This window comes from Carassius carassius, chromosome 26 (genome assembly GCF_963082965.1).
Source record: "Carassius carassius chromosome 26, fCarCar2.1, whole genome shotgun sequence".
Classification (NCBI taxonomy): Eukaryota; Metazoa; Chordata; class Actinopteri; order Cypriniformes; family Cyprinidae; genus Carassius; species Carassius carassius.
In genome coordinates, this window is record NC_081780.1 from 11141775 (window position 1) to 11167898 (window position 26124).

General features: G+C 37.1%; 1 protein-coding gene across 4 annotated transcripts in view; it reads right to left on the reverse strand.

Annotated features, from left to right (window-relative positions):
• sox5 (SRY-box transcription factor 5) overlaps positions 1–26124 on the reverse strand; it is a 206863-nt gene that overhangs the window by 124674 nt on the left and 56065 nt on the right. For all 4 annotated transcript variants that reach the window (XM_059511177.1, XM_059511175.1, XM_059511179.1 and 1 more), the window contains one exon: positions 5294–5346. The gene's annotated coding sequence lies outside the window, so the exon portion shown is untranslated. The remainder of the gene's footprint in view (positions 1–5293; positions 5347–26124) is intronic.

The following is a 26124-nucleotide window of genomic DNA, read 5'->3' on the forward strand; positions in this document are numbered from 1 at the left end:
CCACACAGTGATGTAGACGTGGGGTGTGTTTAAATGAGCTGTTTTAGGAGGGCATGGAGGAGTCTTAACTTTTATAAAGAATATCTCTTTGGGTTTGAGAATTTAGTCTTTGCAACTTCAGGGATCTTATCTATTCACAAACAGCTTGTAACACTTCAAAGAGAAAGGAAATCTTGTAATTGCATCATATGACCCCTTTAATTATGACACTTGCCTCATTAAGCTACTAATTTGCTACTTATTAATAGTCAGTAGGTAGTTGTTAAGTTGAGGTATTGGGCAGGATTAGGGATGTAGAATATGGTTGTGCAGAATATTGGCTGTTTATTAACACTTATAAAGCAAATATGTTAATAATAGGCACTAGGTTAATAGTGAGAATTGGTCCCTAAACTAAAGTGTAATCAAAATGTGAATATTAAATGTTTTCACTGATTGATTTCAAGAACATGGTTGTGATTTCGGTATAGTGTTTGCTTACCAATTGATGCCCCAATGCAAAATCTTGGTTTTGAAGCAAAACCAGCTTACAACTACTGGTTTATGGCATCTTCTATATATTTGTGTGTGTAATTATGTGTGTAGGAGTCTGTTAGTTTGCATGGGCATTCGTGACTGCGTGTTTTAGCATTAAGCGTGTGTATGTTGGTCTGTAGGTGTGTGTGGGGGTGTGTGTTTGTGGGTGTATATAATTACGTGTGTTTGTGTCTGTGTGTGCATGTGGGTGTGCGACTATAATTGTGTGTGTCCTCCTTATCTGTTCTCCTCTCCTTCAGTTCATTGGCAGACTAGCTGAGCTCAAACTGTTCAGCTGCGACTGGTCCAAGCCCAGTAATTACAGCTTGTCAGAAAGAATTAATTTTCTCATTTCTCATAAAGATGTGTAAAAATTACCATGTTATTATACACCGACACTCTCCAGAGGCACACACCAAATTTAATTTAGAATTCTTCCCGCACATTAAATTAAATCCATAAATAAGAGTTTAGGCATTGGTAGGGAAGCATATGTTCGTTAGGCCGAGCAGACTGCTAGGGCCTGCACTAATGTCTATTGTAATGTTTTAATAGCTTGTGCCTTCTAAGCACCAATAAATTTATATGATCACAACAGGCGACGTCAAGCACACAGCCAATTAGGAATGCTGCTGCTGCCACTGCTGCTGCTGCTGTTGGCCTCAGGAGGAAAGAGAGGTGAGAAAACTGGAGGCGACAGACACAACTGCCTGACCGCGACCGCGAATACATATATACAGGTGCTTCTCAATAAATTGGAATGTCGAGGAAAAGTTCATTTATTTCCGTAATTCAAGTCAAATTGTAAAACTCATGTATTAAATAAATTCAATGCACACAGACTGAAGTAGTCTAAGTCTTTGGTTCTTTTAATTGTGATGATTTTGGCTCACATTTAACAAAAACCTACCAATTCAGGATCTCAACAAATTAAGTGAATTGTTGGCCTTCTGGAAAGTATGTTCATTTACTGTACATGTACTCAATACTTGGTAGGGGCTCCTTTTGCTTTAATTACTGCCTCAATTCAGCGTGACATGGAGGTGATCAGTTTGTGGCACTGCTGAGGTGGTATGGAAGCCCAGGTTTCTTTGACAGTGGCCTTCAGCTCATCTGCATTTTTTGGTCTCTTGTTTCTCATTTTCCTCTTGACAATAGCCTATAGATTCTCTATGGGGTTCAGGTCTGGTGAGTTTGCTGGCCAGTCAAGCACACCAACACCATGGGTCATTTAACCAACTTTTGGTGCTTTTGGCAGTGTGGGCAAGTGCCAAATCCTGCTGCAAAATGAAATCAGCATCTTCAAAAAGCTGGTCAGCAGAAGGAAGCATGAAGTGCTCCAAAATTTCTTGGTAAACGGGTGCAGTGACATTGGCTCTTGATGCCTTGACCCCAGCCTCAGTGCATTCCTTGATAAGTTCTCTAAAATTCATGAATCAAGTTTGCTTGACAATCCTCATAAAGCTGCTGTTCTTTCAGTTGGCTGTGCATCTTTTTCTTCCACACTTTTTCATTCCACTCAACTTTCTATTAACATGCTTGGGTACAGCACTCTGTGAATTTTTGTGACTTACACTCCTTGTGAAAGGTTGTTGGGTGGTTAAGGCATCGAAATTAGATGTGATTTTAGCCAGTATTCTGTCTAAGCCAGACAACAAAAAGCAAATATCTTGATAGAAGTCTGTGGAGTCAATAATGAACATTGTTTCCTAAGTGGGTCCAGCTCCGGTGCCATTAGGGACTAAGGACAGAACAATGATTTCTGGATCAGAGCGCTCGTGTCATCGACTATAGCAAGTATCTACAAATGAAACGCGACATCAATCAGATTACTATTTATAGTGTGCATAAAATAGAAATCTAACACTAATAAATGTGTTTGTTGCCTGCCAAAACTCCATGTACTTTACATAGATGCCCACAGAGAGAAATGAAGAGAGACGGGGAGGAGGTGGAGACAGTGAAAGAGACATGCAGGAAGAAAGGGAGGATGGTTAGTTGGAGATAAAGGCACAGGAATGGTGGATCCTGCTGCAAGGGGGCACAGGATGACGGTCTCCCACTGGTATACCACATAGACAGTGGGTAGTGGTACGCAGACTCACACACAGTTGGCAGTGCCACAGTCAGAAAGACGGAAATAGACCGAACTCACACATACTGCCAGCTGAGTCTCATAGGCTTTATGGACTATGACTTCAAGCTGCGAGACAGCGGCCTCTCTGACACACTCGAGCCCGTCTGTGATACAGTCCCACACACACAGACATGTATGGCACACATACATGACAAAGACGCTCACCGACAGCCCCAGCCACCCACAAACACAGATGAACAGACAAACAGACCCTTTCCAGCATCTATCCACGCACGCACACACACGTAAACATGATCAGACCCCTGATGGCGCTCATAGGTGAGTTAGAGTGTGTAAGTGTGTGAACGCTGGGGATGAGGAACATATGCTGTCTAAAGAGCCAGGAGGCATTGTCTACTTCATGATCAAGGCTTTCATAGTTCATTAATGAACTACACAGTTCCACCATAAAAGCATTTGGGCAAGTACAGCACACTTCAGTATTGTGTAGTCAGGAAAAAGGGCACCTGCCTTTTTTATGAAAACAAATATGGTGTATAAATGTTAACTTATTTATAGGTAAAATATACAGGAATTCTGAAGATATATAAACAGATCTATCTATCTATCTATCTATCTATCTATCTATCTATCTATCTATCTATCTATCTATACAGTACAGACCAAAAGTTTGGACACACCTTCTCATTCAAAGAGTTTTCTTTATTTTCATGACTATGAAAATTGTAGATTCACACTGAAGCCATCAAAACCATGAATTAACACATGTGGAATTATATATGGAATTATATACATAACAAAAAAGTGTGAAACAACTGAAAATATGTCATATTCTAGGTTCTTCAAAGTAGCCACCTTTTGCTTTGATTACTGCTTTGCACACTCTTGGCATTCTCTTGATGAGCTTCAAGAGGTAGTCACCTGAAATGGTCTTCCAACAGTCTTGAAGGAGTTCCCCGAGAGACGCTGAGCACTTGTTGGCCCTTTTGCCTTCAGTCTGCGGTCCAGCTCCCCCCTAAACCATCTCGATTGGGTTCAGGTCTGGTGACTGTGGAGGCCAGGTCATCTGGCGCAGCACCCCATCACTCTCCTTCTTGATCAAATAGTCCTTGATGCCTTCAGTGTGACTCTTCAATTTTCATAGTCATGAAAATAAAGAAAACTCTTTGAATGAGAAGGTGTGTCCAAACTTTTGGTCTGTACTATATATATATATATATATCAAGCAGGCATGTGAAGCGTCTTTTTCTACTTGCTTTATGGCGGATCGCAGACTTAAATGAAGCCGCAGGGTTTAATTAAGTTTTGCTTGTGTATGTTTTTTTTTTGTTTTTTGTTTTATTGTATGTTTTAGCCATAATTCCCATCCACTTACATTATAAGACTACAACGGTTCCATTAAAAACAAAAAAGTTTGTGTTCTACTGAAGAAACAAAGTCACCTACATCTTGGATTCCCTGGGGGTAAGCAGATAAACATAAAATTTGTATTTTTGGGTGAACTATCCCTTTAAAATAGGCATTTTTGGTCATTCAGATAAGAGTAATTCATCTTTCAAATCTGTAAAGATCTATGTTTATTTGTGTGCACTTACAAAAACAACAAAACTTGCTTTTGTAAAATAATGAAAGCAAACAGGATGCGCTTTCTTCCATCTCGGTCTGTGAACTTAAGCGCGAAACTCCATGTAGCTATATCTTTGCCCTACAGCCATTAAAAATATATCTATAGAGAGTGAAATGTCTACTTTCAAATTAACCAATTTAACTGGAAAACAAATATTCTCAGATTAAGTAATCCCTATGAAACAAGGTGCATCACTACTGCAGAGATGATGGGTCAGTGTCTCCGAATTAATCTCTTAAACAGAGAACAAAAAAGCACTAGTTTATAAAATATATTAAATGTTAATGCAGTCTCCTTACTGTTTTTCACTGACACATTACTTCTACCGGTACGCTGTGGCATGCTTTATGTGTGTGCTTGAGTGCTTGTGGCTTTGTAGGCAATTAAAGGCTCATTATAATGATTTTAACAGTTTATAAATAAACGTGCAATTAGTCGACTGATATTTCAAATGAACGGCTACTAGTCGACCAGAAATATAAAAAAGCTGAACTTTTATCAACCATCATGCCTTCAGTGTTACTAATATGTTGTGTCACTAAAATTAATTTTTTTTACCATCATCAACCAGCTGTGTTAAAATCTTTTGTACTTTTATAAATAGCTTTACTGTGTTTTTTGATCAATTCAATCAGCACAGTGAATAATGTATTTATTTATTAAAAAAAAAAAAAAAAAAACCTAATGACTCCAAACCTTTGATAGTAGAGTAAATAATAATGAATGATACACACACACACACACACACACACATACATATATATATATATATATATATATATATATATATATATATATATATATATACGTAATTATGAAATATTCAGGAACTCTCACTAAGATTAGTCAGGAGTAACAAATAATCACTAATGTTATACTTTAATAGTGCAATACATCAAAGATCTGGGTCTAAAAGTTGAATACACCAGACATTACTGCAATTCTTTGGCCAGAATGAGCCATGAGGATACTATAATAATGACATATGAAAAATGCAAGGATTGGGAAAGTTTGTAAAGCCCTTTTGCAGATGAACCTACTGTATTACGTACCAGTCAGTCGAGGCTCCTTGTGGTGAAAGTTTTGTCCTTGTGTTGGCTTATACCTAAACAAAACGCACACGAAAAGAAAAAGTTAGAAACTCGGCTGAGGCTCTCCAGCCCTCTCAACTGATAAAGAATTTCACTGCTTGAAGAGATTGTATGATGGTGAAAACAAAAGTATTAAACTTTGTTCTGCCAAACTGAGTGTTCTGCTTTGAAACTATAATTTTGCTTTAAGTTCTCCCCCAATTGAAGAACTTCTGGACCTCAAGATGGACATTGTGTAGACTTTTCTGTTCATAAACAACTTGAAACACTCTTAATCCCCTTCACAGAATTTATCATTGCATCTGTAAACTGTACGGTACTTAAAATGTCTCGTCTTGAGTTTATGAGTGTAAGCATGCAGAATGGAGAGGATTCTCTCAGCTTTATCAGAACTCTTGGCAAGCTCTGATTCTCCTCAACAACCCCAGTGCTAAGACTTATATCATCCTTCTTAGAACTAGATTGGTAAACCATGTCATTTGTGAGTAGTTTTGGGAGATTTAGACCACTGTCCCACAGCTACAGATCAAGCCAGATGAGATTTAGGAGACGTGGTTGTATATGTGTTCACTGGAACATTGCAGGGATGTGCTGGAGAGACATGGTTGTATAGTCTGAGAGAACATTGGGATCTTTCATTACATGAGCTGAGCCTCATTGTAAGTTTCTAATCTTGCACGCTGCCGTGTATAATCCGCAGAGAAAACTTGGATGTCATCATTTAGTGTGCAGCCTGAAGTCCTCTGCGAAGGAGATGTCTGTACAACACGTTTAGATGAGGTCAGGCCCACAATTGGACAATAGACAGTGGGATTCAAGATAAATTTCAACATTGTGACTGGGTGCGTGTATGTTTGTATATATATTATGTGTGGATTATTAAATATTAAATAATGCAAAAACCATACGAAAAAATATTGAGCAGCACAACCATTTTCAACATTGACAAATATTAACATGATTTCTGAAGGATCATGTGACACTGAAGACTGAAGTGGTGGCTGATGACAATTCAGTGTTGTATCACAGAAATAAAGGATACTTCACAGTACATTCTAATAGAAAACTGTTGTTTTAAATTGTGAGAATGTTTCACAATATTACTACTTTTATTGATTTACTTATCAAATTAATGCAGCATTAATGAAAAAGCATCAAAAATCTTACCATCTAATCTTAATAAAAATATTAAATGTTACATACAGAGATTAATTACATACATACAATTTAAATCAGCTACAAAACTAATTACTAGCCTTTTTATAAACACTTTTTATTACAGAAGATTTTTAAGATCATGAGAAACAAATTCAGTGGAGTGAGTCCAAACTTTCGGCTGGTAGTGTACAACCGTGGGCGTGTACTTTAGACAAAAACAGTGTGTATGTGTGTTTATAATGCAATTTTTCTGTGCGCTGAGCCTACAGGTAGGAGTGTGTGTATGTTTGTTTATCTGTGTGTGTATGTGTGTATATCTTTCCTACAAATGTGTGAGCGTGAGTGTCGGCGCAGAGGCCCTGCTTAAAGCACGGTCTTATTTACTCCTGTCAGCCCATAAAGCCAGCCTGAGTGCCATGCTGATTGAAATCCCCTTTTGTGTGCTAGTCTTCAGTGATGTGGCTTTTCTCTCGCCCTCATCTCATGATGGAAGCATGTACTGTTAATCTTAGAGTGGCCCCTGAAAGGACAAAATGAGTTCCTGGGCTGAATGCACTCTTTACCTCCTCTGTCTTGGTCTTTTCAGACGTGGGGCGTGAGAGCTGGCGGCTAACACCTCCACAACAATACACGGCAAAGCAATGCAAACCTTCCTTACACAAACTACCCTGTCTCTAGGAGACTTGTTTTTCCCACATTATCTTCTAGCTCACAAAATAGCAGCGACGTCTTCCATTATGGCACCTCAGAATACAGAAGATATGTACTAGGATCAAAATAAGAGTTAATAATAGCAACAACAGAGGGGCAGAAAAAATGGATCTGTGTGGCTTATCTGAACATCAAGAAGAAACAATCAGTCACACTTTATTTTAAGGCCCAATTCTCGCTATTAACAAATCATTAACTACAACTTTTGCCTTAAAAAGCTTCTAATTTGCTGCTTATTAATAGTTTACCTATTGGGTAGGATTAGGGAAGAAGAGAAAAGATAATGCATGATATATGCTTTATAAGTAGTAGGGATGCACCTATACCACTTTTTACAGTACTCACCCGATACAATACTTTTATTTTTGGTACTTGCCGGTACCGAGTACCGATACCGATATTTTTATTTAATTTGTAACTTTTTTAAATAATGGGTTAAGAAAACAAAATAGTATGTATAATGTTAGCTGGTTAACTAAATTTATTAAATAGATACAGTCAAACCAAAATTTATTCAGTGACCTTCAACCTTTCTTACATTATCACAGTTTATTCTATATAGTTTAGAAGATGGTAATACAATATGACAAGAACTCATAGTTAACTGTGTCAGAACAAATTCATCTGGATAATGCTAGATAACTTTGATAGAAAGGTATGTAATGGATGACAGTTTGACAGTTTTTACACAATTATCAATACTTACACAACTATCACAACTATGCATTTTTTTTTACCCAGACTTGGCCTGAATAATTTTTTGTTTTACTTGGTAGTTTACTTTATTTTGTTATTCTCACTTACATAAATGAACAATAGTGTCCTGCACCCACTAAAAAAATATAAAAAATTATATCTTGTCTCTGAATAATTTTTGGTTTGACTGTATATCCTTCGTTTATTTTCACACTTAATTATGCCCATTAAAATATATTTTCCACGTTTTTCCATTTTTTTTGCTCTGTGGTTCATCATCTGTAATTTACTCCATTGCAGTGACTTAGTACTGTAATGACGCGTTTTACTGTAATAATGCAGAGAACTACTCTTATAAATCTCCTGGGATATTTTCACAAATAGAAGTAGCCTTTTTTTCTTCTGAAAAGTAGGGCTGTGCAAAAAATCGAATGCGATTTTCATGCATATCTCACCAGTAAAGACGCTCCTGTAATTAGAAGTATATCTCAAGCACGTGCGTTCGGATCAGGGTTGCCAGGTTTTTACAACAAATCCTGCCCAGTTGCTTCTCAAAGTTAGTCCAAAACTAGCCCAATTTCGCTTCGAGGTGGCTCCCCGATAAAAAATTGCTTCCCGGGGTAAAAATATACGTTTTTTAGCAGGGTTGCCTTGGTAAAAATTCGCATTTTAGGGGCTAAATATCACGTTATTTGTATTGGGGTCGCTTCGACCTGCGGACATGAAAAACAACCTCAGACTTGGCAACACTGGTTGGCACTGACAATCTACACAAAATTGATGTTAAAATCGCAGGCGATTCTTTGTCGATTTTGAAAACGATTTTGTGTTAGTTGTCGGTAGACTACGGCTCTGTGTAGTAACTGCCGCTCCACCTGAACCAGTGTTGCCAAGTCTGCGATTGTTTTTCATATCCACGGTTTGAAGCAACCCCACTACCAATAACGTGATATTTAGCCCCTAAAATGCGATTTTTACCAAGGCAACCCTTCCAAAAAATGTGTTTTTTAACCCCGGGAAGCAATTTTTATCGGGGAACCTCCTGGAAATGCGATTGGGCTAGTTTTGGACTAGTTTTGAGAAGCAACTGGGAAGGATTTGTTGTGAAAACCTGGCAACCCTGATCTGAACGCACGTGCTTGAGATATACTTCTAATTACAGGAGCGTCTTTACTGATGAGATGTGCATGAAAATCGCATTCGATTTTTTGCACAGCCCTACTGAAAAGTGCTGCGATTTATATCCCAAAGCCACTCATATAATGCAGAAACACTCAAGCAAGCAAAAGTATTACCAAACAATTATTAAGCATCCTTCTGTGAAATAATAAGCTACAGGTAGAAAGATAAGGTACACGTATAATTGTATTTTCACAGTAGTACCACAGTATTTTTGTAAGTGTATACTTGTTATAAGTAGCACAGTATATTCCGTAGACATTAGATGGGTTAACATGGATCATATTGAATACTTTACATTTTCTGAAATATTTTTTCATATAGTACCATATGCCTTGCTTTATAAGTTAGCATACCATTACTTTGCTACTAAAATGCTGAATTTTAATCTGAATTAAAAAAATACATGACAACAAGAAAAAATAGTTTTCGAGTCAACTTCCTAATGGAAGCTGCATTGTCAGGGCCATGGCCTAGTGTTTAGCACATGTGCTCATCATTTCCTGTCACTGCTAGTGCTACATGATTGTAGCATGTGTGCTAACTGCTTGGCTTAACTATTAACAACTTAGAATATCCCAAACATTCTATAAAATAATTTATGTATGATACAATGCTTAATGCATATTAGCAAACATCTTATACAAATGACTAGCAAAATTAGTTTGACTGGAAACCTGGTCAAACAGCTCAGATGCCTTGTGTATCGATGGACTCCATTAGAGACAGAAAAAGAAGAATATCTCATTGTTGTTGGGGTGGAATTCCCCTCTGAGGAGAGATAAGTCAGGTCCTTTGTTCTCTGGCCTCTGTGACAGAGCGCTTATATAATGCAGTCATAGAAAATGGGGACTATGTCAGGCCGTAATGCAAAGTGGGCCTGTGGCCTGTTTATTTGTTTGAATGGAAGGATGGAAAGATGAAAGAAATGAGTTGAAGAGAGAGAGATCATATGACCGTTGTCTTACATAAGGCCCAGAAAGGATGTGTGAAACTGAGCATCATGGCTCATCCACGCAGATAAAGAGATCAGGAAACATGAAAGGACAGGGTCCTAAGCAGTACTAAACAGGTTTTGCTATTTAGTCAAAGTCAACCATTAAAGATGCTAATTACTTGGAGAAGTGTTTGCTGGACTAAATACTGAGCTGTCCTCATTCACACCGACCGCTGGAGGTAAAAGTTTGCTATACTGTGGTAAGGGGTGTTTAAATAGGCATAGTGTTTAAAAAAAAATCTCACCCAAATGTTAATTGCCGTATGGCATTGATGTATGAAAGTGAAAGTGACGTGACATACAGCCAAGTATGGTGACCCATACTCAGAATTCGTGCCCTGCATTTAACCCATCCAAAGTCGCAGACACAGCACTGAACACACACCGATAACACACACCCAGAGCAGTGGGCAGCCATTTATGCTGCAGTGCCCTGGGAGCAGTTGGGGTTCGGTGCCTTGCTCAAGGGCACCTCAGTCGTGGTACTGAAGAGAGCGCTGTACATTCACTCCCCCACCTACAATTCCTGCTGGCCCGAAACTCGAACTCACAACCTTTTGGATTATAAGTCTGACTCTCTAACCATTAGGCCACGACTTCCTGCCCCACAGTCAGTCAGGAAGAATCCCGGTATCTGCTGACTGATTTGGCCTCTTCTCTATTACTTTGATTTATTTAACATTTATTCCATTTATTATTAGGCTACTTTATATTAGTGTCTGTCTGATGTATACAAGTTATTTCTGAGCTCAGCTTTCAGTTTGTGACCAGTGGATTTGAAAAATAATCGTGATAGTTTGATAAAAACTTTTATTGATAGCCTAATAATTCATGGATTCGCTAGTGTTGTCTGCAACCTGATCTCCGGCGAAAGGCTTCTGCACACAAAAAATAAAAGACAGAAGGTCCCATGACTTTTCCAGGTTATTGTATTAGAATTATTAAAATATTTTTTTTAATCATCCCTGATTGAATATTTTAGAGCTTAAATGGCTATCATGGTTTTCCAGGTTTTCCGAGACTGTAGTAATCCAGGTTGTTTAAAGAAAAGAAGGAGAGGAGAAAAAAATTGTTGTTCAGAGGTTGGATTGAAATAAGACATATCTTTAGCTTATGTTAACGCTTGTTTTGTCTTATTTTAAAAAATGTTAAGGGCTCACTTGGAAGTTAGCTAAGACCCACTAGTGGCCTCCTAGTTAAAAACCACTGTAATATGTCATACAATAATATAGATAACTAAATTGTTTTTTTTCTTCTTTATCTTGTCTGATGCCCTATAAAAAAAACATACACTAGGTGCTTGACGTCCATCTTTTGAAACCTGCAGAATGCTTGTTCTGTATTATTGCATGCAATATTTAAAACTCAGCATGACGAAGAAAAACGTTAATCTGCGTCAAACTAGTATACACAAGACCAGTGTTTTCACACAATTAAGTTGTTTCCTGCTATGCAGGTCACATACAGGAAATGAACAGGGAGGGAATCAAAGAGAGAAGGAGGAGGAAAATAAGAGATCTCTCTTCTGACTCGGTGTGACTGTGAGGTTAGACTCTGGAGTGAGCAACACAAAGAGCTTAACCTATTTACATCTGTTACCTACTCTAATGGCTTTTTGTACAGCTAATTTCAGCCATCTGCGTTCTCTCTAAAGACTTTGTCACACAAAACTAATAAAAGTCATCTGGCGCACAAAATTAGAGAACACAGAACTGTACAGAGAGGAAGATGGACTCAAAGACACTTGAGACACACACACACACACACAGGCATCATGCAGCTGGACATATGACTGGGCGTGCATTCCCTGACATAAATGAATCACAAGCTTACTGACTAACTGACAAACACATATTAAGGTCCTAATGCAGATTCTCAAAGTTCATTTATGGACAGTGATGAACAGTGGAAGAGAAGTATCATCAGCCGAGGGGAAATTTTGCTTTTTGAAACCTATAAAACAGAAATTATGACTTACATATTTAGGCTGAGAATAGGTTAAATTAACTAATCATAATACATCTAATTGTTTAACAAAATAAGATTAAAAAAATAGATAAGACAACAACAAAACATTTTAGTTGTCAGTGTTTTTCAATACATTTGAGGGTTTCTTGGATGTCTTATTAGGGAAATTAAATGACGTAATGGCTATTAATAAATAAATATTCCACTAAAAAACACATTCAGCTTTGGTATTAATAAATAGGTACTTGGGCCTGATCTATGATACAGAAGGAGTGTATAAATATAGTGAGTAGTGATTCTATTTCATATGCATACGCTTAAATGTGCCATTTTTACATTTATTCTACATACATTCTACAACTTCATTCAACACTGTTTCATCCTTCCAAACACTCACTGTATCTTAATGGAGAATGGTATATACACACATCACACACACATATTATTTACTATTTTTAAGCATTTTTTTACAATGTGGGGACCGCAGGCCGGCCCTTCGACTGGCAGCAGGTGAGTGTGTGAACATGTCGGCCAGGGTTCAGGTTGAATAGGGTGGTGTTAGTCAGGACGGAGGGGGAGAGCTGTAATGGGGGCAGAAGAACAGCTGTGAGGTGGGGAGAAGGGGGTGTCGGAAAGCACGTCCAGCCAACCAATGATCTCGATTTATTAAATTAATAAAGCTCATCTCAGCACGCCTGAACACACCAGCAGAATGATTCCAAATATCACTGTTTTAATCACATTACGTACGGGCCAGCTCATTAGCTGCACAGAGTACTGGGTTCATGCGCAGTGCATAGGATTACAAACACTCACACACACACCCACACATCACCAAGTGCTAATGGCTACCGTTTGCATGTTACTCCTGCCCTCTACACAGATGTGCTTTTACTGAGCTGCGATCATTTTTTAATAATTAATCGTGTTTTGTGACTTTGAGTGATTTTCCGGCTCATCGTTGTGTCCCTGATGCTCTGAAAAGAGGCACGAACACAGTCTGTATGCGTAAGGTCAGGGTCGCACCTGCGTTCAGAAGTCAGCGTAGCCAAGGAGATAAACGCCATTCGATGCGTTTTCCTGGATGGACTTCCCAAAAAATGAGTCTCATCTCCTCTCATTCCTGTACAAAGAGGTCTATCTGAATAAACGTTATACAACCAATCTACCCTGCGGTGCTGAAGCGATGGTGTTTGTCCATCAGTGTGGTTTTATGCAGTGCCTATGAATAAATATTTTCACTCTGAAAGTCGTTTTCTCAGAATGGGTGTCAAAATGCGACCAGACAATACAATCTAACATGCCAACGGTTTTACATATGATAAAAAGAAAAATGAAAATGGGTAAAGATGACCCAACACTAGAACAAATCGTCTTCTGTTTGATGCTTCTGTTTGACCAAAACAAAACCCCACTGAAACGAAGCACACTAAACTTATTAAAACTAAAACAGAAATAAAAATTAATTACAGCAACATATTTAAAAAAAAAAAGAAGAAAAAATGACTTTCAGAAGTTGATGAGCTAATGAACAAAAACACTGAGAAAAGAAAAACAAAAATCCACCCGACTTAAAAAAAAAAACGAAAGCATTTAAAACAGAAGGCAACATAGAACAAACACAGCATTATCTTCCATTGGTGTGAACGCTATAGTTATCATTACAGTTATCGTTCTTAGTGTGAACAGGCCTTTACTTAGTTCACTTCAATATTCACTGTAACTCATTTTCCAGTTAGTACTTCATGCTGAGTTCTAAAAGCTGAGATGTTTGGGCTATGTTTAGTGGCCTCAGATCAGAAGCGTAGCGAGTTCATGAGTTAGTAATGAGGAGAATAACACCCTGCTTTTGTCCACTCTTTACAAAGAAGACATTAATGCCACTGAGATAAACTGTGTCAGTGAACCGAGAAGTATCAGACATAAATAGACGATGTGAGAGAGAAAGTGAGGAAGTTAGAACCAGAGAGACAGGATGCTCAGCGCCATGATGGGGATCCATTAAGATCAAACCATCAGAACACACTCAAGGGTCACAGGCTTTTGCTATATCATTAACCAAACAGCCAAAATTACCCATTCACTGTGTGCATACCGAGAACCAACACACAGAAGGGCCCTGAACTGTCACTTAGTCGTTTACAGAAACACCATAATTAAACATCTCAAAAACAAAGCACATACACTGTAATTACTCCCTCAACTGCAACACACCAAACCACAGGAGTCAGAGACAACATGCTTTTGTGGAGCACAATAAGTGTGTGAGCGCATGTTGTCATTAATACACACAACTATGCATGTATTTACCTTTTTTGTGTCTCTAAACATGCATGTACAGTACAGACCAAAAGTTTGGACACACCTTCTCATTCAAAGAGTTTTCTTTATTTTCATGACTATGAAAATTGTAGATTCACACTGAAGGCATCAAAACTATGAATTAACACATATGGAATCATATATGGAATTATATACATAACAAAAAAGTGTGAAACAACTGAAAATCTGTCATATTCTAGGTTCTTCAAAGTAGCCACCTTTTGCTTTGATTACTGCTTTGCACACTCTTGCCATTCTCTTGATGAGCTTCAAGAGGTAGTCACCTGAAATGGTCTTCCAACAGTCTTGAAGGAGTTGCCCGAGAGATGCTGAGCACTTGTTGGCCCTTTTGCCTTCACTCTGCGGTCCAGCTCACCCCTAAACGATCTCGATTGGGTTCAGGTCCGGTGACTGTGGAGGCCAGGTCATCTGGCGCAGCACCCCATCACTCTCCTTCTTGGTCAAATAGCCCTTGATGCCTTCAGTGTGACTCTACAGTTTTCATAGTCATGAAAATAAAGAAAACTCTTTGAATGAGAAGGTGTGTCCAAACTTTTGGTCTGTACTGTATATACAGTCCCAAACCGACAGCTCATAAAAATAATAAAAAATCAGAATCGAAATCGAAATTGAGCACTAAGGCAGTGGACTACCTTTCGATAGTTGCGAAAGGTAGTCAATATGATGTGTCAGAACTCATAGAGTGACAATTCTATTTACAAGCAAAACACGAGGGCTTGTGTCACAAAAGTATTTTTTCTTATTTTTCATATTGCCTGTGCATAATTTCGCTGTCTGCAGCATAGCTTACAATATATAAAAGCTTACTTGTTTACTTTACACCATCTGTGTATACTTACGTATGACAGTGTGTTGCACAAACGTTATCAAGTCCACAGTTTTCCCACAAAATTGGGCTACTTTTTCACTCTTACCATGAGTTCTGTTTCAAGCAACCTCACTAATGCGATATGTTTGATATGTTGATCTGTATGTCAGATCTGAGCACATTTCACATTTGATTAGCAAGCTAACAGTTTAGAGCTAAATGTTTCAGAAAAGCTCTTTTGATGAACTAAAATAGATATCATGATAAAACTATGTTTCTGTAAGCGGAAATCAGACATTTGGAAGAATGTTAAATCACATGATTAACATTCAGGTCTGATACATTTTATAATGAGTCTCCCCCAACGTTTTGCACCTTTCTCCACCGCTTCAAAAGTCGCTGTTTAAGGGCACCATGTTTGTGTATGTGTGTTAGCATGTGAGTTTTATCTATTGATTACGGCAGACAGTGAACCCCCACTGGCTGTTGAATGTGTGTGGATATCTATGTGTGTTGTGTTGCTTGTTTTTGTGCCCCCTTCTGTCTCTTCTCGTGAGGGAAAATCTCTGAATATAACAGGACGTGAGGAGACCCGAACATGGCAAAGGACACATACTGTGTGGGGAGGACAGACACGCATGTACATAACAAACAAATGCATACACACACACACGCACACAACATCTGCGTCTGTTGGCATCCCGGTCTGTCCTGTGTCCGTCAGAGTGTGTGTTATTCTCAGAGACACATTTGTGTCAGCATGATCACAGAGTCTGCTTTTTTTTTGTCTGTGGTCTCTCAGGAACAAACACTAAGCTAACATTATTCTCTGGTTTCTGAGACCTTACACATTCAATCTTAACATGAAATGGCATTCACAACTCATTTTACTTGTGTAACTGAAGATGTTTCCAAATGTAACAGGATGTTTACTCAGAAACAGAAAGTGGGACTTAATTTATCTATTGGGAATTATATTGATATTATTCCAGAATAGACAGAGGTTTTTAAGTGGCAAAAAAAGAAAAACTCAAAACATCAGAAGCGCAAGGGAAACACGTTGTCATCTCATTAATGACAGCTCGTATGAAGGACAAATCTTTTCTGCTTTCCATCATTGCTAATGACCACTTCTGTCCCCTTATCACCCTTTATGCAATCTCACTTGCTGTTAATTGAATGACAATTAATGGCCTACTTCCCTTATCAGCTTTATGAGGGGGTTCTCATTAACCATGCTAATGAACTGACCAGTTCCTTATCATCCACAGTTCAGCTAGCGGCTAACAGCTAATGGCTAATTGTTACCAACTCCACTGCATCTGAGGACTGTGAGACAATTTTGACTATGAGTTACACAATGTTGAAGTCAACAAAAATAGATCCATGGCACAGTAGTGTTGGAATCGAAGTGTGGAATAATTCAGATTTTTTAAAATGTTTTTTCCAAAAAAGTCCATGTTTATCTAGGTTGTATTTATTTGATCAAAATCAAAGTAACAATGTTAAATGTTATTACAATTTAAATGAACTGTTTTATGTGGTTTAATATATTTAAAAAAATTTTCCTGCTTAATATTTTTATGGAAACCATGATACATCAGGATTATTTTATGAAAGTTCAATGCACAGCATTTATTTTGAAATATAGAAAATTTAGAAGTTTTTTATATATACACGCCCACTGCCGGAGCGTTTCTCATTCTCGAGTCAAGAACCGTTGCATCGGTTTTCGGATCACCAGTACACTGAACCGAGAAGTGTTTCTGTCAGACATGTCCGATTCGAGAACCGAGGAGCTGATGATACTGCACATGCGTGATTCAGCGTGAAGCAGACTGACACAGAGCGTGTCTGAACCAAACTGATTCTTTTGGTGATTGATTCTGAACTGATTCTGTGCTAATGTTATGATCTCTGTCCACTGGAACGCTATCGATTTTAATTTAAAACGGGTAATTAAAACAATTACTTATCAAACAGATGGAATTAGAAATAAAGGCCTGCCTCTAATAAAAGCCTGCTTCAAATAAAGGCCTGTTACCTTCTGCAGTTCAGGTAAATAAAGGCCCCGGCTTTTATTTGAAGAATTACGGTACACACACACACACACACACACACACACACACACAAACACACACACATACGTGTGTATATATATATATATATTTACAATAATTAATGTAATATATAATTAATGTAATATGTATTTACTTATATATTTAATAATTTAATACACATATATATTTATTTATACAGTATATATATTTATTTATACAGTATATATATATATATATATATATATATATATATATATATATATATATATATATATATATATACATACACTGTATTTACTTATTATATATTTTTATATTTAATAATTCTATTAGATAGATATTACATTCTAATTATTACATTATTATATTACTGTACTTTTACCACCAAAAAGTCCATTGGGTTTATCATCTAACACTGGCCATATCTCTGAACAGACATTAATCCATTCCACTCGGCTAAGCTCTGTACCTTATACCCCCCATCCACTCATATAGAAACCCTGACCGCAGGCCTTCTGTCACACATGAAAATCAATTTGTTTCACCTTCATACAAACCAGCTTTACAATCAAACTATTTGTTCAGAGGCCATTTCTAGTCATGCCCGTGGGAGGAACTACAGTATAGTCCACGTGTGGATGAAGAAACAATGCTTTTTAAATGTAAGAGAGAGCTCAGGGGAGAGAATGATTACAATCTCCTCATGATACTAAAATTAATAACACACATCCTTAAAAAATGCTTATGAACCACATACACAATTATGTACACACAAAACACAAAGAATAGCACAGACACATGTGCACACAGACAAATATACAAATGTGCCTCTAGTTGCTGAGATCTCGGCGGTATAAACTTGTTTTTATCTGACACAGTTGCTTCCGTTCATCTGTGGTGTGGATGTGTCAATACACAATCGCCTGTGTCTTTTGTTCACAGGAAGACTTCCCCATTTACCAACTCTCTCTTTCTTTCTCTCTTATTCTCACTCCCTCTGTCCCTCACTTCCTCTTTCTAAAGGCTCTCGAAACCTTCTGTACATTTTTCTACTCTCATCAGGCCACTACATGATTTTGGCAAAGAAAAGTGGATTTCACCATATATTTATTTGTGTCTATATAAACATATATATATATATATATATATATAAACATACAAACACACACACACACACACACACACACACACACACACACACACACACACACATATATATATACAGTATATATACATATAGATATACACACACATACACACACAGCATATATTTAGAAATAATTTACATAGATTTACATATATATATATATATATATATATATATATATATATATATATATATATATATATATAATATTTATATATATTTCATATATAATGTACAATATGTATAATACATTTACTACATAAAATATTTCTTAAATATAGTCTACACATGCATGTGTGTGTATTTATATATACATAATAAATATACAAAGTACACACACATATTATGTAAACAAAAAACTTATTTTGGATGCAATTAATCATGATTAATCATTTGACAGCATTAATATAATATTATATTATAATTAATTAATATTAATTTTATTTATTATATATAATAATATATATATATATATATATATATATATATATATATATATATATATATATATTACAAATAATATTTTGTATAAAAATGTATCTGTTTATATACATAATAAATTAAATCAAAATACTGAACAAGAAGTTAGTTTTAAAGTAGCTTCCACATCATTGGATTTCACATATGTTAGAAATACCATATTAAACTACAGATTCCAAATTGCATGCTCTGAAAACCGTAAACCGTGAATTCGTAGTCCCTGGCACCAGAAACACACAGTCAATGTAATCCATGTAAACCCATCAGGTGTGGTTAGGGAATGACCAGCAAGTGTTCATGAAGTGACAAATCCTCTCTTACCCTTTCAACATCTACTTAGAAACAGTCAATGAAACACAGAAGTCAACAAGCAGTGCTGACTCATGAACAATCATCTAATTTAAAACACAGTCATCATTACCTGAAGTGTAAGTGAATTCAGTTGTTCAAATCACCTATCTCTGTTTTAAACATTCCAACTCTGTAGACACACAAAAAGATGCATAATATAAAATACAAAAGGATAATGTTCAGACAGTGAACACTCAAACATTCATACTGCTCAGTTCACACACTAAATATAAAAGCACCAAAACTGTGTTTGTGGGTCCAGTGTAAATTCTTCAGCCATGCAAGCCCCTGTGAGATGGAGAGACAGGTCACTGCCCACCTCATCCTTTCATTCCTCTGTGCTGCCTGGTCAATACACCCGCAGAAGAGCGAGTGAGAAGACAAAGAAAACTAAAGGTATTGATTTGATGTCACACTCAGTTAGTAAGGAAAGAGCAGGGAAGTATCTCTCACATCTGTAGGAAGGGAAAAAAAGAGCGTTTCCTTTTTACATAATTTTATTTTACATTTAAGAATGAATGAGAAATATTTCCTTTGACCTAAAGGAGTTTACTATGGCATCAAAGAAATAGAAATAATTTTAAATGGCTGACTGATAAACTTAATTTGTATATTAGGGCTAAGAGAATACACTGTAATCTATAATTTCATTTTGTCATTCTCTTTTGCTCTAATACTCTCAGAACAGTCACACATTCACAGGACAAAGGTGACAAGAATGGCTTGTGGCAATGAACAAAACACTTCTGGTAAGAATAGCACCTCCATGCACACACTCTAAAGACCCCATGAAATCAAAATGAGTTTTGTGGCTTTAAGTCCACTTGTGCATGACTAATAGTCATTATTAGCAGATATAGGTATTTTAAATTCTAATTGTTTTCTGGGAAAACTGAGCAAAAATATTGATGACTCATCCTGCACTACAAAGATTTTTATTTTATTTTTTAAGGAGAGCTGTTTTAATCTGTTTTTCATGGTACTCTTGTCAACCAATAAGATTAATGCTTTTGGTCACATGCCCATAGCTACTGCTGTTACATAAAACTATGAATGGGTGGTGCCCACAAAAATATTTGTTCATACTTTGCGTTTATTTCTTCTCTGTGACGAGTGGTTAAAATCACATGGTTAAAATCATATAGAAATGAAAGAATTTTAATTATTGAATTAAAAAAATATATATATATATAAAACCTGTTAAAACATTTTTTTGTCAAGGGACAATTCCTTCAATGTATGTCATGCCTAAACTTCCTGTTTTTTAAAAGGAAATACATCAACATAAAAAAACTAAATTGCATGCATAATGCCATTTTATAGGGTCTTTACTTGGCCTCATTTGCTGCTGACCTTTCAAATCCCAACCAATGATTAATGGACAATTTGCATGACGTATCATTATGTGGGTAGTACTGGGGTGAGAATCAAAACATGTTAGAAGAGAGACTGATTCTAGATGCATCAAGTTATATGAAACAATGTCAAAGATTGGGAAGACAATTGAGAAAATGCACATTAATAACGGAAAATTGCCTTTTTTAATGTAAAAACAGGTGCGGGAAGCCCATGAAACGAGTCCATTGCAGGGGTAGATTTGTTGAATGCGACCCATGGCATCATGTCAAGTCGCCTTCTCTGGGTTCAATTCATAAACCATTTGAGATTGCAGTTAAAAATGAAGACAAATGGTCCAGCACTCAGATCACACAGGTATGAGTAGTGCTTTATGGATGAGGGGACGGCACCGTTGAGTTCGTGTGTGATTGTAAGAGCAACAGACCTCACCGGAGACTGAATCAATCTGCTTCCCTGCCACAGGGACACCTCAGCTTAATTATAACAGACACATGCTCACACAGACAGCGAGAGAGAGTAAGAGATGGAAGGATAAGAGGGACTGATATGGAGTGGGGTGACATAATAAAGAAGAACATATGCTAAACTGCTCTGTGGTCCTTCTACGTGGGTCAGAGTCGTGAAATACACTATAACAGGTTGAATATGACAACCATTAGGCGGGGTTTCACAGAGCTGTGCTTGAAATAGACTTAGTGTGGAAGAAGTGGTCATTACAGTAAATGAGTCTGACAGATGTACGTCGGTCCGCGACCTGCAATGATCACAGTCAAGTACGTACGTGCTCTCAAATCCACGCGTACCCGTCAGCATATCGATGTGTTTGAGGGGTCCAGGGGCTGAGGGAAGATACTGTTATTTTACAGAAAGGACACGGCATGTCAGAGCGCATTAGGCAAGGGTGGCTTGGGCTAAGCGGCGTCCCTCTGACAGGCAGCACAGGAGACATGGCATAATGAGGCAGGGCAGGGGCGCCTCTCTCCAGCCCGCGCCACTCAATTACCCAGCAGGCTTTTAGTGCCAGCGTGCTCCACTACAGCTAAATTACCCAGGGCCCTGTCTCCACTTAGAGCCCAGCCACTGTTTGAGCGGGTGGCTTTGTGACTGCCCACACACACACTGGCTACTAAAAGGGTAATAAGGTCATTTGAATGCCGGAGCCATTAGGCTAATGCCACTCAAGCACACAAGTGCAAGGACAGGGAGAGCGAGACTGCGAGAGCGGGCGAAAAAAGGCCACTCCTTTAGATCTAAGCAGGTCTTCTTTCCAGTTTTGTCAAGCGTCGGGATTTCAATGAACTGTGTTTAAATCACAGGGGTAAATAATCATGCAGGTTAAGGTGGTGATGGAGCTAGGCTAACAGTTCTAGGGCTGCAGCTGAAGTCTGAGTGAAGGATTGGCGCAGCTGTGGTTAGCTTGCACATGTATACACAGCCCTGGTCTCTGTCCATCACAGGAGGCCCTTAGCGAGACAGCGAGAGACTTTGGCCAGCGCTATTTAGTTCTGTTTATCACAGGGTAAACAGATCAGTCACAAGCCAGAATGGCTCACGTGTGAATCGCAAATGCACACAGAAGCTAATAACTGAACAGTTGCAGCAACTTTAACGTGCAAAACTAATTCACTAAGAACCTGTGACATCCCTTGCTCCATTTAAACTTGCATATTTATATATTTATTTATTCTTAACTATTTATTAAAAAAACTGTGCTATTATTTATTTAAAAATTATTTAGTGGCCAATATTTTTTCTTGCAAATGTTATCTAAAAGTTATTTATTTTTAGCGCAAAAGCCTATTTCTATGCACATAAGGATATTCGCCGCTGCCTAACACAATTAAACTTTCATTATTACTGTTTACAAAAAGCTGATGAAAACAATTATTTTAAGTCATTTCATTGTTAATTTTCTATTAATCCGTTATTCTTAAAATACAGGGTTATTATAGTTAACTAAAACTACAAACGAAGTATAAAATAAAAAATAAAAACATAAAACTATAAAACTTACTTGGAATAAAATAAACATTCACTAAAAATAAAACAAACAATATATATATATAAAAAAATACTCCAGCTAGTTGCCAATGAAACATTTTTCATTTCAATTTAGTTTAACTTGATGTACTAAAATGCCTTAATAAATAAATAAAAATGAATTAAAAATATATAGACATATATGTATATATAAACAAAATTATTACAATTGTATAATTAAAATAAAAATGTAAAAAAAATCTGATTCAAATATTAATAATAACTAAAATATTATCTTTACGATAGTAAAATGACACTGATCGAATAATGATCGAATGATAGAAAAGTGCATAGTAACCAGACATATGTCTATATGTGAGAGTAAATCACATGTGTAAATAAACAATGCTATCAGTGTGCATAGTATTGCTAGCAAACTCTCCCCACTGTTTCTGATTGTGACAACAAGACTGAAATCCTCCATAAAAAAATAAATAAAAGACATCCCCCATTTATAAGGCATTTACTAAACCCAAGGACCACACACTGTGCTACTTGTCTAAACTGTTATCTACTCAAGCAAAGCAGCGTTCTGTCAAAAACAGTAAGGACAAGCCAATATATTTTGTCATTACAGCCTTTTGAGCTGATTCAAGCACTCACAGAACAACTCAAACAGCTCATGGATGGAGGTATCAGACAGACAATTCAATTTTGCACAACCAGCAAAATACAACAGGTTGCAAAGACATACTGGACATGTGGAGCTTTTATAAAGGGGTAATATCACAAGGAATGCAATTTACCTTGATCTTTTGAGATTACATTGCATTGTGCTATAAAATACATTGGAACTTCCTCAAAACTTTTTTACAAAATCAAACTAAACTATGCTGAAAAAAAACTACTTTGTATGTCAGAAACCTGAAAACATTCATTCGACCTCCCACATTTACACATCAACAACACCTATTCACCAATCAGAAAAGGGCTGAAGACCATTCAAAAATGAGAGTGTCTTTTACTTTCTAATTCCTTTAGATGGATTTCACTAGATGAGTCAGAAACTCAAATATGAATGTGAGGGAAGTAGAATAAATTTCAATGTACATACAATTGATATAAAATGCAATTCTTAAAAAAATTAAGTATACAGCTGCAAAGACAAACTTTCAAGTTTGGCTTAACAGACGTTTCAAATGTTCAAATATGTTTTTATAGTTTGGGGCGGGGGGGGGGGGGGGGCACCTAATTTCCCAGAATTCCATTACTTGAACTTCTTTGAATTAAAGTTCTTTTAATTCCACTTTCTGTCATTCCAATTCAACTTCCTGTGTGGCCAGCTAAACAGAGTCATGAGCTGAAAGGAAACCAATCCTTAAATACATTTTTTTGCCATATACAGTTACCATAAAACATGTACATTTAAGGGTACAAAAGCTTCACCGAGGCAGTGCAAATATTACTGCACTACTCCAGGGTACCAACATGCACCTTTTAGGGGTAGATTTAACACTTGAACCTCCACAGGGTAAATTTTTACCTGTGGCTGTTTTTCAAATGTACATTTTTTTTTAGATAAAACCAGATCAAAACACAGGGCATTTATACCTATGAGCACCAGCAGGTCAAATTTACCCACAATATAATGCCTGTATTGTCAAGTTGTCATTTTCTTGCCGCTTATGTTTTAACATTGTACACTGCTAGAAACTGCCTTTCACTCACTGAATTAGCAGTTATCATTTTCATAAATAAAGACAAATTGAGTAAAAGAGGTGATTTATGGATGCTGAAGAGGTATAAGCAGCACTAAATACCATGATGAGTGATGGAGAGTCTGATGGTGGGAAGATAAGATGTCCTAGGTCAGCTCATCTCACAGCAATCAAGATATCTTATTCATATTAATCAATATATTGATTAATGGCATTGTATTGTAATATTACACCACCCAAATATGTATTTACTTCTATTCAACAATTCTCGTTGTCAGTCAGGTTGTTTAGTTTATATTGACAGTTATGAAAAGAGATTAGTGGCCTGCATAAAAAAAGCATTGAACATAAAACAACAGGACAGAAATATAGCTGATGTCTACATAATCATTTCATGACTCTAGACACTTCTTTTTGAAGACAGTTGCATAAATTTAGTGAAATAATATGTTCTTAAGCCATATAAAAACATTTGTAATGTGCGAGGGTAAAATTTAACCGCTGGCGGTTTTAGGTATACAGTGACCTCTGGCAGTTCTACAGTAGTGTTAAAGGGGTCATATGATGTTGCTAAAAAGAACATTATATTGTGTATTTGGTGTAATGCAATGTGTTTATGCGGTTTAAGGTTAAAAAAACATATTATTTTCCACCTAATGTACATTATTGTTGCTCCTTAATGCCCCGCCTTTCTGAAACGCATACATTTTTACAGAAGCTCATAATTAAAAAAAAAGAGCAAAGTATACACTGATTGGCCAGCTATCCAGTGTGTTGTGATTGGCTGAATACCTCAAGCGTGTGACGTAAATGTTACACCTCTTACCATACTATGATGCCCTGTCCTGTCTCAACTAGACCAAACAATAAAACTTATTACAATCGAGGCATTTGATGTATCCATTCGGGACATAATTACTGATTATAATGACTTCTACTGTCTCTTTACGTGTTGTGTTGCGTATTGCGCTGCGTAAACATAAAACCATGTCTGCATTTGTGATGGAGAAATGACAAACAATAAGCGATACTCTACACTGCTCAAATCGCGTTTGAATCATCAGTGGCAAATTCTTTACATATGTAAACTTACTTACAGGCTGTGAGTCAGAAGCACCAGACTGTCCTTGCAAAGTTGGAATTGACCCACTTTATAGAAACAGCCGTTGTGCACAGAACCATTTTAGGCTACTGGTTCAAGAAATAGTCCACATCCTTCATAAAATGCGCTGCACACAACTGAATATTTGGGATGAACTGTTCTGGAACAGTGTTGTAAATACAATTTAACCACTGATTTCTAGTTGTGTCCTCTTTTTAAAGCCGAACAAAGTAGTTTCGCTTTCACAACGAAACAAACAGTGTCTCCACAACATGGCGGTGGCGGCAACAGCGAGAATAAAAGTTATGCCTTCTTTCTTTGCGTGAACATTTGGGTGGCGCTATGCAAAAAGTGTTAGAATAAGCCATTTTAGGAGGGTGTAGATGACTCTTAACTTTTATAAAGAATATCTCTTCACAATAGTCTTCGCAACCTTACTGATCTTCTTTATTCACCAAAAGCTTGTAACACTTTAAAAAGAGAGGAAAATTTTAAATCACATCATATGACCCCTTTAAAGTTATTTCTGTGGTACTGCCCTACAGATACAATTATTACACATTTACTCGGACATATATCTCTGGTTCACAATCTGTAAACCATAACTTGTGGTTTCCCCACATGCTACGTTGAGGTGATGAGCAAATAGGATACACCTTATAGTTCCTTAACAGGAAAGCTGGCCAAACCTTGTGCTGATTCTGACTAGGTGTAGCACCTATAGCTCTGCAGAAA